This window comes from Colobus angolensis, unplaced genomic scaffold (assembly GCF_000951035.1).
Source record: "Colobus angolensis palliatus isolate OR3802 unplaced genomic scaffold, Cang.pa_1.0 Scaffold23, whole genome shotgun sequence".
Lineage (NCBI taxonomy): Eukaryota > Metazoa > Chordata > Mammalia > Primates > Cercopithecidae > Colobus > Colobus angolensis.
The window spans coordinates 10,929,346-10,944,866 of record NW_012115488.1 but is presented as its reverse complement, the minus strand read 5'-3'; positions in this window follow the sequence as shown (position 1 = coordinate 10,944,866).

Sequence of the window (15,521 nt, the reverse complement as noted above, 5' to 3'; positions counted from 1 at the left end):
TCCTTCTGAAACTTTTCCAATCAATAGAAAAAGAGTGAATCCTCCCTAACTCAGTTTACAAGGCCAACATCCTCCCGATACCAAAGCCTGAGAGAGACACAACAGAAAAAGAGAATTTTAGACCAATATCCCTGATGAACATTGATGCAAAAATCCTCAATAAAATACTGACAAACCAAATCCAACAGCACATCAAAATGCTTATCCACCGTGATCAAGTGGGTTTTTATACATTTCTAAGTAATTTTCACATATCGGTTCACATTTCTTCTAGATAATTAAGGGAACACATAATGACCTAGAATTCAAGATTTGTTCCTTTCCATTTTCTTGTTGTTGTTTTGTTCTCATTTTAAGGTGTCTAAGGAGGAAATAAATTCAAATAAGGCTATTTTTCCATCTTAGGATAAAATACTACAACATATTTAAGTATATTATATCATTACATATTTTAAAAATTTGACCCATCTTATAAACAAGAGAACTGAGATCTAGATGTTTTAAATAGGATGGTACCCTCTTATCCACAAGGGTTATCCCAGTGGATGCCTAAAACTGAAAATAATATGAAACCATATATATGTGTTTATATATGGTTAGATAGAATATATATAGAGAGAATATATATATATATTCTATGTTTTTTTAAAATCTCATAATCAAGATGGCTACTAAGTAACAGGTGAGTAATAGATATGAAGTAGATGCACCAGATGAATGGATGATTGACATCCTGAATGAGATCAAGAGAAATGATACAAGATTTTATCAAGAAACTTCAAATGTTTACTTCTGGAATTTTTAATATATTTTTCGACTGTGGGTAACTGAAACCATGGAAAGCAAATGTACAGATGAGGGGGGACTACCGTAACTTGCTCAAACATACAACCAGTAAATGGCAACTCCAGAATCTAGTTCAAGTCTGACACTATTACTCTTAGCAGCTCTCTGCCTCACGTTCTTTCAGCAGGAATTTACAGAGTACCAAATACGTAACAGTCAATAAATATAAATATTTGACATTTTTTTCTTGGTATAATCAAAAATAAGAGAATGCAGAATGTGGTGTTCCTCCCTTCAAGGTGGCTATAGTTACATAGTGGATATAAGGATATTAGAAAAGATTTTGTTTCTATGAAATTAAGAGCAATTCATATTTATATTATGTCATAATTGAATATCCTGGGAAATGTGTTCTATATACGTGGTTATGAGATCACATAGAAAAGAACTATAAAATAGTACCCTAAAATATTTGTCATTTGTTAGAAGAAACAAAAATAATTTGTTCCATGCACTTCACCTACTGGCTTTGTGATACAATAACCAGAAAAAAGCCATCCAGTACTTCTGACAGTCTGAGTCTGTCTGCACTACATCTGAATTTATCACTTGCCATTTATTATATTGCTAATAAAAACAGTATAAAATATTATCTGGTCACATTAAATCTGCATGGAAATCTTGGTACATTTCAATAAATGATTTAACATTTTATTATCTAAAATGCTGATGTGGAATGAAGTTTATCACCATTTCTGTGAACTGCTAACTAAATATTGATTGGGCTAAAAGTTGCAACATTAATTGCGGGAGAAAAACTTTTCAACTTTTTATGGTACAAAAAGGCACTGTGTGCTTAGGTGCTTTTTGACTAAATTGATACAGCATAGCCATGGCTCAGGATCCCACGTAATATTCATGAGTCATACAGTGATGCTTCTAGTTATCTTTACTCAATAAAAGTTGTACATGTAATTAAAAATTTTAAAGTAAAAAATAACATTGGATGAAAATGAAACAATCATACCCTTGATCACTTCTTTAAAGTAGTTACCTAAAAATGTCAATAATACATTAATCTAGTTCGAAGAAAAAGAAAGCAGTTTACATTTGTATTAAGCCATTAAGTAATTGGTTTTTGCTACTTAGAATTTCTGTAATTGATACTACATCCTAGAGTTTTATCTACAGTTAGCCTAGAGTATATAAAGTGTGTGTGTATATGTATACACACACACACATATATATATGATATATAGAGTATATAAAAAACTTTAAGTGAAAATATTTAATTATTATTGAACAATTTTCTTCCTTTCACCATAATACTGTCATCAATATACAAAATATATTAGATATAACAACAGACTTTGTAGCTCTATTTAACATATATGAAACTAAGGTTTAAGGTGAATGGCAATCACCACTTAGCTGAGTTATTTTAATCCCATCTCTATTCTAGACTTTATTGATGGCAAAATATTAGCTTTCATTCTATGACATACAGACATTCTGTGATATATCACATGGGAAATATAACTTTTCCATACCCTTTCCACCTTAAATTAAATACATATCTACATATACGAAGCTGTGATTATTAACAACAATGTAGGTAACTTCCAAAAATAAAACAGTCTCATGATTTTTAGGAAACATCTTTAAAATGCTGATTTTATCAGGGAATGAGAAAAAAGTAATTCCAGGAAAGCTCTTCAATATTCAGTTCCATAAAAACTCACCCTGCGACCTATGTACCTATTTTGTCCAAATATTTATTTCATCTATGTTATATTAATAACCTGTTCAAAAACTTAATATTCTTATTTGTTAGGAAATTAGGAATTTGCAAAGAGATGTACTTTGTAAAGTAGGTCAAATACTGTATCACGTCTCCCTCTGATATTACAGTGTCTAAATCAGACCAAATAGTTATCAGCAGAGAACTAGGTGTGTACCACACATGGTGTGGGACCACCATCGTATATGCAGTACATCTCTTTGTACTTTACAGAGGTCACTTGGAATTTTATTTCTAGTACATAGGCTTCTATTTTGATAATCTTATTAAGGAAAAAATATGAGAGAAGGAGGAAAGGAAGAACTAATAATATCTAGAATTTCCCATGGGAAATGGGGGACATCACTGATAAACAGCTTGGATTTATTTTAGGGAGTGTCACATACCTATATCCCTGCTTAAAAAAGGGAAAAAATTATGTGTATTATTTTCCCCAAAGCTTAGGTTACCTCACCTGAAAGACTCTAAGTGCTTATTTCTAACACTTATTGTCTGAACAGAGAACAGAAAGACATGATTTGGTAAGTTATTTGTAGTATAGGACAGAGTGGCCTTTCAGATTCTGCTGTAGTGCTATTATGAAGAACCTGCTGCTAAATCCTTAAGATATGTGTGTGAGTGTGTGTGTGCGTGTGTGTGTCTGTGTGTGTGTATAGTTTACGTGCTTCTGGTTCAAATGGCCTACTCTAGGTCTACAAGGGAATATGAGAGTCAAATTTGGTATATCTGAGTCACTATGCAATTAAAATATTATATGTTCACAAAGGTACATTAGTAAATGTACATTGTTAAAGTCTACAATCAATTTTTCCAAAAATAAAAGCTTCATCAGTGCCAACTGCTGCAAGATTCTTATAGAGCTCTGAGAAATGTTGACTTTCCCTTTAAATATAGAGAAGGCATTATCATTGTTCTTCATCACCGCCTTCACCTACACTTTCTGAGGTAAATGATTATCTTTTACTTTAATGTTTTTTTAGTTTTTTTTTTTTCCTGGCAAGACCAAAGCAAATTTCCTCACAAAAATTTTTGGAAGGTAAACAGATAAGGGTTAGATTCAACCCACTAACACCACGAGCTAATAGACTAAATCCCCACCTCTCAATCACTGGCGAACTGCAAACTTCTATTTTCACGGCATTTCTATTGTCGGTCTTATTATTGACTCAAAGCAATAAAAGTCTTTCTCCCAGAGTGCACATTATGAATCAATTCGCCTACCAAGTTTGTCACTTACTCTCATTTATGTACATTTGAATTTTTCATATTGTATAAATGAGGTGTACAAAACTGAATCGTTAAAACAATTACAAACCCATGTTCCACCTTGCTTCTGATCTCGAAGACTTTAAACAGGCTTATGCACATCAACTCTTCCTTGTATGTGAAACAGCTGTGGTAAATCCCACACAGGGACTTGCTGTTTAGGCACCAAACTTTGCTAAGACAATGCTTTCCCGTTCCTACCTCAGTGAATTCTTGAAACTGTGACATCATTTGCTCCAAAAGATCTTTAAAAATTACCAGATTCAGAAAGCATGGGTTTTGAAGTCAGACAACTGTAGGAACAATTTCAAGCCCTGCCACTTACCGGGTTAGGGATTTTGAAGAAGACATTTGATCTAGGTGGGTCAAATTTCCTTTGATGTAAAATAATAATAATGAAATAATAACAATAATAACTTGTTTTCCAGATTGTTGTGAGGACTGTACTACAGGTAAACAGGTTGAATACTGTATCTCATCTCCCACTTACAGTATCTAAGTCAGGGCAAATAGTCCTTATTTTACTGGAGAACTAAGTGTCTACCACATATAATATGGGACTGCTGTTGTATATGCAGCCTGTCACTGATAAAACGTTATTACGTGTGCAGGACTGTACAAGCAATTAGCCAATCTTTAATTTCTACTTTACATCAAGGCCATTAGGGCCTCTGAGTGATGAACAATAATTTCTACACTAAATAAAATGTCTCACTTAGCAAACAGAGCAATGCAATTAATTACCAATTCACCCAGCAACAAAGACCATGAGTTAAACCAGGGAACAGTAGATGGCCTCTCTCCAAACTCAGTAATAGCAAAGATAGACTTTTCTTTATTCAGTCAGGCTACTGTGATTCTCAGAAGATTCCCTTAAGATCAAGTAAAGTTAACTAACATTAGTTTTCATTTTAAGATACGATTCTTTTCTGAATTCAGTTAGCAACTTATTGCTCTTTTCCCATGGTGTGAACTGTATTTTCCCTCCGAATCAAAGAGCTGCCCCCTGATAGTATAACCAGGTAAGGGTTAGGGGGAAATGGTTTTCATCAGGCAAACTATCAATGTCTATATTTCTTATACCTAAAAACCAAAATACTTAGATATAAAGAGTTAAATGGTATAACTCCAATTTTTTTTAAGGCTTTCAGTTTTCTCTTGTCTAGAGCAGTAGTTCTTAAAGTGTGGTTAGAGAGCACTTGGGGGTCCCCAGGAACTTTTGGATAATTTGTGAAATACTCCCTTTTCAGATTACATATCTGGATTATAGAGTGAACTTTCTTCAAATACTTTGACTAAAGCAAGATGTCACATCAGATTGAATGCAGAAACAGATACAAGAATCCAGCTGTCTTCTATTAAGCCAGACTTAGTATGATTCTATGAAGTAAAACATCTTCATGTACTTATTTCGTGTACATATAGGAAAGTTCTAGTTACCAAATGGTACAGAAAGAATAAAAGTAGCAGAATTTATCTTTAATACTTAGATCAAAATTCAAAATAAAAACAAAAATCCACTGTCTCCCAAAGTGTACTATTTAATACATCAGTTTTATGAGCTAATTATCAATATATTTGTACAAAACTACAAAACTTTAAAATAACTTCACTCTTCTTTCTAATACGTGGCTTTGAAAATAGAGCTACTTTCTATTTGAAAATGTTATTTATATTAACAGGTAATAGAATAAATATTTTAAAAATTTCAGATTTAGTTTCTAATTTAATAAATATATACATATATTCATGTAATATATAAAACACGAACAAAAGCACTTTGTAGATACTCAAAAATTAGAATCTCAAGGGATCTGCATAAAAAATATGACAGTTCTTACATTTAAACAATGTGATGGCTACATTCAATTTCTTTCATATCTCTCTAGCCAAAAGACCCACATCTTAATTTTTAGGCAGCTATAATCTTAATAATAACACCACCACACTGACGTACAAATGATTGTAGTTTTAACATGTTTTTACATGTATTTTCTCGGTAAACTCTACGCTAGTCTGTGAGATGGATATAGTTAAGATTTTTATTTCCTGTATTTTGAAAACAAAAAGGATAAAAGTTATACAAAACAGATTGGTCACCAATATTGCCAACTGGTAGGTAACAGTGTTAAAGTGAAACACTGTTGACTCTTAAACTACACAACCTCTCTAATAAGCCTAAAATTCAACCATGAACTAAATCACAAACTGTTCTCCATCCCGCTTCCAGAGTGTATTATTCAGGGTTTTCCAGAGAGACAGAGCCAGTAACATACAGTTAGATAGATGATAACTAACTATCTAGATAGTTAGCTAGATAAATATATATAATATAGCAAAATTGGCTTATATGATTATGGAGGCTTAGAAGTTCCATGACAGGCCATCTGTAAGCTGGAGACACCGAGATGCCGTTAGGAATTCACATTTCCTCTATCTGGGCCCCTGCATTGAGGAAATATCTTTCCCCTTCAGTCCACTGACTCCCCTATAATCTCCTCTGGAAATACTCACAAATAATGCTTTACCAACTATCTAGGCATTCCTTCCAGCCAAGTTGACACCTAAAATTAACCATCGCCCAAGATTACAGTTTGCGTCTACAAAGGCAAATCATTGAGGGGAAATCTTTCACATTTTCAGTGTAAAGAATGTTTACTAAAAACAAACAACATTGCTACAATGATTAAAATAACCCAAAGCTCTAGCAGCAACTCTTAATAGACTTTATCATAAATTCTATGGACCAAAACTTTAATCCTTTACCTTTTTTTCTCCACTTACCTTTGTATAGCTGGTTCAACATGCCATTCAAATTTCAACCCAAATGTTGTGTTTTACTTATCACCCTTCATAAAGTGGTCACATAATCTATTTGCATAGAATTTACAAGTAGCTGATATTATTTGTTCTTTTTTATTGTTCAATATTAGTTCAATACAATGTCTTAGTATCTAACATTGATACAACTGCTATGTACTTCTACTTCTTAAGGTGTTTTTAATCTCAATTTTCATGACATACTATTACTTGTTTTTTTATTCCATAGAGGTCTAAAATTCTGAGTAATAATTCAGAGTGACCTCATTTCCCACCTCTTGGTGGTTTTAAATACCTAATTGTATAAGGCAACTCCTAAAGAAGACAGCCCTTCTATTTTTGAGAAGAGTTAATTTACTTAGCAGTAATATGGTTTCCCCAAAGATCTATTATCCCTGGGAGGTAAAAGGATAATATGATTTTGCTACTCCATAATATAAAGATGATTATAAATTGTCTACTTTGGTCAGCATATCAGCTTTTCCAAAATAACTTTTACATTTTAAAAGTTAATATTACTTCTTATTTCATAGATAGATAGATAGATAGACAGACATAGATAGATAGATAGATAGATAAACAGATGCTTCTTAACTGACTATACAGTTACATCCTAACAAAGCCATCGTAAGTTGAAAATACTGTAAGCTGAAAATGCATTTAATACACCTAATCTACCATACATCATAGCTTAACCTAGCCTACTTTAAACTTGTTCAAAACACTTACAGTGGTCTTCAACTGAGCCAAATTATCTGGCAACACAGTGCACTGTATAGTACTGGTTGTTTACTCTCCTGATTTCATGGCTGACTGGGAACTACAGCTTACTGCCACCACCTAGCATTGTAAGACAGTGTCGTACTGCATATCTCTATCCCAGGGACAGATCAAAATTTAAAATTCAAAAAGGTTTCTTTCTGTTGAATGTGTATGCTTCCACACCATCATATAGTTCAAAAATGATAATTCAAATCATCATAAGTCAGAGATCATCTGTGTATATACACACACACACATACACATACACAATCTTTTATAGATATGTAATTTTTTGTACAAATATATTGATAATTAGCTCATAAAATTGATGTATCAAATAATACACTTTGGGAGACAGTGGATTTTTGTTTTTATTTTGAATTTTGATCTAAGTTTTAAAGATAAATTCTGCTACTTTTATTCTTTCTGTACCGTTTGGTAACTAGAACTTTCCTATATGTACACGAAATAAGTACATGAAGATGTTTTACTTCATAGAATCATACTAAGTTACCATGGTCTCTGTTATTTTTGTTTTGGCTTTATTACCATCATCTGATTTGTTAAAGCCTGGTCTGGGTCTTTTCATGAATTGTGTTTGCTCTGTTCTCCATCAGGTTTAGAAAAACTGGATAGTAATTTTGGTCATATGTCTCAAAACATACCAATATCTACCAGAATAAGGCTAAAACAACTTAGAGAATATATTAAATCAATTATAATATGTTTAGATTTTCCTATTGACTTTGTGCTATTATATATTTTATTTTATTTCATTTTCCCATGCAACAGGCAATCTAACAGCCAGTATCTGTGGATTCTATTTCCAGAACACATCCTCAAACAATCCACTTCATTCAACTCCAGTGCCACAGAGCTAATGAAATTCTACCATCATCTTTGCCTATTGCTATAGCTTCATAATTCCTTGCTGATAGTTTTATATATACAATAAATTTTGCAAAGATCATCACTCACTGCTTAAAATATTTCAATGGTTTACAAATTCCTCAGTCTGATTTAAAAGACCTATCTGCTACTTATTTGGCTTTTTCTCAACTTCTACCTCTTTCTCATCCATTTCTCCAGTCACATTTAACTATTCCTTTGTTGTTGTTGTTGTTGTTGCCATTTCAGACAGGGTCTCATTCTGTCACCCAGGCTAGAGTGCAGTGGCACAATCTTGGCTCACTGCAACCTCCGCCTTCCAGGTTCAAGAGATTCTCCTGCCTCAGCCTCCCGAATAGCTGGGATTACAGGCATAAGCCACCATGCCTGGCCACACAATGAACTATTTCTCCAAGCTATTACCTTTTACTGATCACCCCATGTAAGGTAGCCACATAACTATTTGCATAAAATATAGAATAGCAGCCATTATTTATTATTTTGTACTGTCTATATTTTTCCAATAAAATATAAACTCAATAAATGCTATTTTGTTCTTTGCCATCTTGGTCAGTGTCTAATATATAGTAGACAATAAATATTACAATTAGTGGTGAATGAAGTATTATAAAAAACAAATTATTAAAAAGGGGTAAAGAAGATGTTCTCTATTATATAATAATTTTGACTCTGTTAACAATTCTGATTAATATAGAGCTTCATAGTATTGAGCATGGTGAAATGCTTCAGCTCGCAGCCATAGAAAATGCTCCCTATATTCCCTAATTCAGGACTGGTGGGAAATCGTCCTCCTGTTATAAATGGAAACTATTTTTATGTGAATCATCATGTTTAAATTGTACTATAATAAAGTATTATTTCAAAAATAGCTTTGTCAAAATGAACACACTAGTGATAGTGAACAGTCTTCTGTATACCACTACATCAATGGTACTGATAGATACTAATATATAATTATTTGAATCAAACTTTTGAAATGAGAATCTTTTAGCAATTTTTCAATATTGCTATTTCATGTTGAGTACCAGATGTCAGAAGAGTTGAAAACATGTTTATTTTGGTCCTTTGGTCCTTCAAGATTTTTCTGACTCAATATCTTCCTCATCTTGCATGGATATGTATTTAGCCTCATTGAGTGAACAGGCTTTGAGGAGCAGCAATCTGCATACTTCCAAAAGAAATGATTTGGCCACCTGCACTTTTGGAAAATTGTAAAAAAGCTACAGAAGGCTTTCTGGCAGAAAATATCAATAAATAATATTTAAAGGTTTTGGATCTCTGAAGAATATAGAGCCTCATTAAGGTGCAAGTTCTTTAGAACGTTTAGAGAGAAATGGATGTGAACTCAGCTGGGTGATTTACAAATCTGGCAGAAAAGAAGTTAGTAAAGTTTAATGTGATTCTTATCTCAAAAGAAATATTACAATATACTTTTGCAGTTTCTAAACTGCATGTTCAAATGAGTTTGGATTCTCAATATTTATCTCTGTCTCTCTCTCTACCTCCCCTGCCCTCCTACTCTACTCTGTCCTTCCCTGTCTTTGATTGTCAATACATATAAACTGTTACAAGTCCTGGAAGTTCTAGGTAAAGAAACTTAACTTTGTCCCACTCACAACTGCTTTCCCATGGATCCTACTAATATATGTATGCATAACACACTGTAGGAAATAATGCTCTACATATTAATATTTGGTTAATTGAGATGTATTAGGATATAGAAAAGACTATGCCTAAACTCAGAAATTACTCTTCAAAGCTATCAGATGAAATTAAACAAAGCTTACAGATTTTTCAGGGCTAATTGGAAGTAACCTTTGGAACTTACTATAAAGTCTTTGTTATCTTGAGTTACAGATTAAGTTATAAATTCATTTTCATTTCCTCAGAAATGCCAAAGCTTTTCATTTCGTATTTCTTGTTTTAAACCTGGAAAAATTGGTATTAATTTTTGGCAGAAAAAAATGAGGTTATAAAGCCTGTGTTCATTACAGGTTTACTCTTTTGGGGAATTAAAAACTCAAAATTCCTTCAAATTTATAATTTCTGTTATTGCTAATTGCAACAAGTGTTTTCCAATTGCTCCAATAAATTTCAGAACCATTTCTACTTATGTAAATACAGATAAAATTTAACATATTTTAAATATGCTTATTATTTAAGAAGGGTTTCTTAAGATTTATATTTCTACATTTATATTTTGGTAAAGATTTTTATTCTTCATATTTAGTATCTATTCTATATGAAGCTACTACAAACTTTTTTTTTTTAATTTTTATTTTTTTATTATACTTTAAGTTCTAGGGTACACGTGCATAACGTGCAGGTTTGTTACATATGTATACTTGTGCCATGTCAAACTTTACCCTTCTATATGTATGCGGCTTTTTCAAGTTATGCTAACGGTACCATTGGAAGTCTAATTAACTAATTAAATTTTAAGGTTTACAATTGTAAACCACTGAATTTCAAGAAAATGCTGATATATTGATTGATTATTTAATACAATTACACGTGATTGTGTATACTTGAAAAAAAAAGTCTCCAAGTCTTATCAATTTTAATGTGATTTTTCTCTCTTGAATTAATTTCGCCTATATGGGTAAACCCTCTTGGCCCAGTGCAGGAATTTAAAGCTCTTAGTACAAATGAATGAGAATAATCATATTATTAAACAATTTTGAGTCTATTCTAATTAATATTTACATGTTAGTTACATTACGATGGTTAAGTAATTGTCAAAAGTTTTACCTGTATTAAGCAGCAAAATAAAAATGTTACTTTCCAATTGAGGTGATAAAAGAATTTGAGATGATAAAGACAAACAATCTGATGCAGGGGATATGATCACTATTATCTGCTTTAGGAACAGGCTTATGATGATTATCATTTGACTTGCATATGCACCATGCTTTTTATCATTATTCCTCAAAGTGCTATCCTTGAAGCACATAAAGCAGGATCAATTGGGAATAATTAGGTTACAAATCCAAGTTCTATACCTACTGAATGACAGGCTGAACATTTAAAAATAATCCCTTTGTTGCAATTAATACACAAGGTTATAAAACATAGCTCCAGTTAAGGGAATTTTACATAAGAAAATTACTACATATTATTGGTTCAATAATTAAATAAATGAATTGGATGACGATGAAGATAAATCCACAGCTATTTTTATTTTGCAAGATTAGAAGTTGTTGAAAACCACAATATAGTCAGTTCTGGTGATACACTGATAACAAAAAATTCTCGACAAAAGTTACAAAAATTCCAATATCTAAAAATATACATGTGCAGTGAGAGCTTTACCGTGGTCTCAAGCATTGTAAATAGTGAGGTTTCTTGCCCAAATTCTAAATTAGAATTATGAACATGTTTACTGAATTGATAGTTTTGTTTAGCGTTGTGAATACTAGTACTCTGAAATCACTTATTTAGTAGTTATTGGTAAGTAGCCATTAGTCATACATAAATGTTAAAGTCTAAGATCTTGTACAAACTTGTCATTAGTAAAGAGCAAAGGGATTTTCATTTCATTAGCATAAGTCATCCGGTCACTAATTTGATAACTGGTTTATAAGTCATCCCAGTAAATTTAGCTCTCAATTTTCTCATCTGTCCAGTGATGAATATATTCTCAGCTTAAACTACCTGTCAAGAGTTTTACAGAACAAAAACACAAAGTTAGCACCATGCCAGCCAGCATCCCACCCTCGTGTTGATACCACCACTGGCATGAACACACACACAGATGCCAGTGACCCTGATCCCTACCACACACAGTCACTGCCACTGGCATTAATGCACACATAGAGGCCAGCAGCCCCATGCCTGCCAGCATCTTGTGTCTGCACTGACACTGCCATCAGTGCAAATACACGTATGGACTCCAGAAGCACAACTTCCCACCCAATGCCATCACCACCACCACTGCAAATGCATGCATGGAGCTGAACAGCTGGACTCCAGCAAGTCTCCCACCACAGCCAACAAGTGTGCACCCTACTCTGCTGTTGCTGCTGCTGGCATATGTGGAAGAGCACAGATCTCACTGGCCCTGCTGTGACAAAGTGCTTTGGCTGGCACTATCCATCCAAGTGCCATAGCCAACAGTCCAGGAACACCTCAGCCCCTCCAGTGCCTAACCTTAAGGAAGCAGAAAACAAACCCAGGGGCCTGATACAAATCCCCCATAGTTAGAGCAGGGAAGTTGAGGATTGCTGAGCTGAACCTTGGTCCCTGAAACAAAGCCAGTTGACTGAAACCACCTTATACCACAATCAAGACCCAAAGGTATCAAAGAAGATAAAAGAAAAAATCCCAAAGTACAGCAACCCCAAAGACTGAAGGAACATAAGTCCACACAGATGAGAAGGAACCAGTGCAAGAACACTGGCAACTCAAAAAGCCAGAGTATCTTCTTACCTACAAATGACTGCAGTAAGTTCCCTAGCAATGATTCTTAACCAGGCTGAAACGATTGAAATGACAGAAATAGAATTCAGAATATGGATAGGAATAAAGATTATCAAGATTTGGATTGGTCAAAACCTAATCAAAGGATTCTAAGAAACACAATAGAATAATTCAGGAGATGGCCATTTTAAGAAACAACCAAACTGGTATGATTGATAGTGCTGAAAAACTCACATCGAGAATTTCAGAACACAATCACAAGTATTAACAGTAGTATGAACCAAGCTGAGGAAAGAATCTCAGAGTCTGAAAACCAGTTCGCTGAAACAACTTAGTCAAACAAAAATAAAGAAGAAAGATTAAAAAAGAATGAACAAAAACTGCAAGAAATACGGGATTATCTAAAAGATAAAATCTATGACTCATTGCATCTCTGAAAGAGAGGGAGAGAAAGAAAACAACTTGGAAAACATATTTCAGAATATTGTCCATTAAAATTTCTCCAACCTATGTAAAAAGGCCAACATTCAAATCCAGGAAATGCAGAAAGGTCCTGTTAGCTACTATACAAGAAGACCATCCCCAAGACACATAATCAACGTATTTTCCAATGTCAAAAGGAAAGAAAAAAATGTTAAAAGCAGCTAGAGAGAAAAGCCAGGTTACCTACAAAGGGAGCTCCATTGGGCTAATAGTAGACCTTTCAGCAGAAACCCTACAAGCCCGAAGAGATTCGGGGCCAATATTTGGCATTCTTAGAGAAAAGAAATTCCAAAGAAAAATTTTATGTCCAGCAAAATAAAGCTCAGAAGGAAGGAGAAATGAGACCCTTTTCAGATAAACAAACACATTGTTAAGGGAATTTATTACCACCAGACTTGCCTTATAAGAGGCTCTGGGCCGGGGGCAGTGGCTCACGCCTGTAATCCCAGTACTTTGGGAGGCCAAGGCAGGTGGATCACTTGAGGTCAGGAGTTCGAGACCATCCTGGCCATCATGGTGAAACCCTGTCTCTACCAAAACACAAAAATTAGCTGGAAGTGATGGCAGCTGTCTGTAATCCCAGCTACTTGGGAGGCTAAGGCAGGGAAAATTGCTTGAACCCATGAGGCAGAGGTTGCAGTGAGCCAAGATTGCACCACTGCATTCCAGCCTGGGCAACAGAGTGAGATTCTGTCTCAAAAAAAAAAAAAAAAAAAAAAAAAAGAAAAGAAAAGGCTTTGAAGGGAATGTTAAATATGGAGAGAAAGCCTGCTACTGGGCACTACAAAAACAAACTTAAGTACTTAGACCATTGACACTATGAAGTAACCACATAAACAAAATAAACTTTAAATTAAATTAACAAAGATCAGAAAAGACAAAGAGAATTACATAGTAGTGAAGGCCCCAACACAGGAGCACCCAGATTCATGAAGCAAATTCTTAGAGACCTATGAAGAGATATAGATTCCTGCACAATAATAGTGGGAGACTTCAACACCCAACTGACAATACTAGACAGATAATCGACACAGAAATCTCATGATATTCAGGACCTAAACTTGACACTTGAGCAAACAGAACTAATATACATCTACAGAACTCTCCACCCAAAAACAACAGAATATATTCTTCTCGTCTGTACATGGTACATATTCTAAAATTGACCACACAATCAGACATGAAGCAATCCCCAGCAAGTTACAAAATATGAAATAATATCAACGACACTCTTGGATCACAGTCCATTAAAAATAGAAAAAAAAATAAGAAAATCACTAAAAATTGAACAATTACATGGAACTTAAACAACCTGAAGGACTCCTGCATGGCTTTTGGATAAACATTGAAATTGAGGCACAAATCAAGAAATTATTTGAACCTAAAAAGAATGAGGTTATGACATACCAATATCCCTGGGACACAGCTAAAACAAGAGGAAAATTTATAGCACTAAATGCCCACATCTCAAAGCTAGAAAGGTCTCAAATCACAACCTATCTATCATACCTAGAGCAACAAGAGGAACAAGAACAGATCAACTCCAATCCTAGCTAGCAAGAGAAGAAATAATCAAATCAGAGCTGAGCTGAAGGAAATTGGGACATGAAAAACGATAAAAGATCAATGAATACATGAGTTTGTTATTTGAAAGAATAAATAAAATAATATAATACTAGCTAGAGTAATAAAGAAAAAAGAGAAAAGATACAAATGAAAACACTCAGAAATAACAAAGGAGATATTACCACCAACCCCACCAAATTACACAAAACCTCAGAGACACGATCAACACCTCTATGAATGCAAGCTATAAAATCTAGAAGAAACGGTTACATTCTTGGAAGCATACAACCTCCCAAGATTGAACCAGGAAGAAATTAAATATCTGAACAAAACAATAAAAAGATCTAAAATTTAATCAGTAATAAAAAGCCTACCAACATGAAAAATCACAGTACCAGATGATATCACTGTCAAATTCTACTAGGTGTTAAAAGAAGATCTGGTAACGTTCCTGCTGAAACTATTCTAAAAAAATTGAAGAGAGGCCAGGTGTGGTGGCTCATGCCTGTAATCCCAGCACTTTGGGAGGCCGAGGTGGGTTGATCACGAGGTCAGAAGATCGAGACCATCCTGGCTAACATGGTGAAATCCCGTCTCTACCGAAAATACAAAAAATTAGTGGGGCATTGTGGTGGGTGCCTGTAGGTCCCAGCTACTCGGGAGGCTGAGGCAGGAGAATGGCGTGAACCCGGGAGGCGGAGCTTGCAGT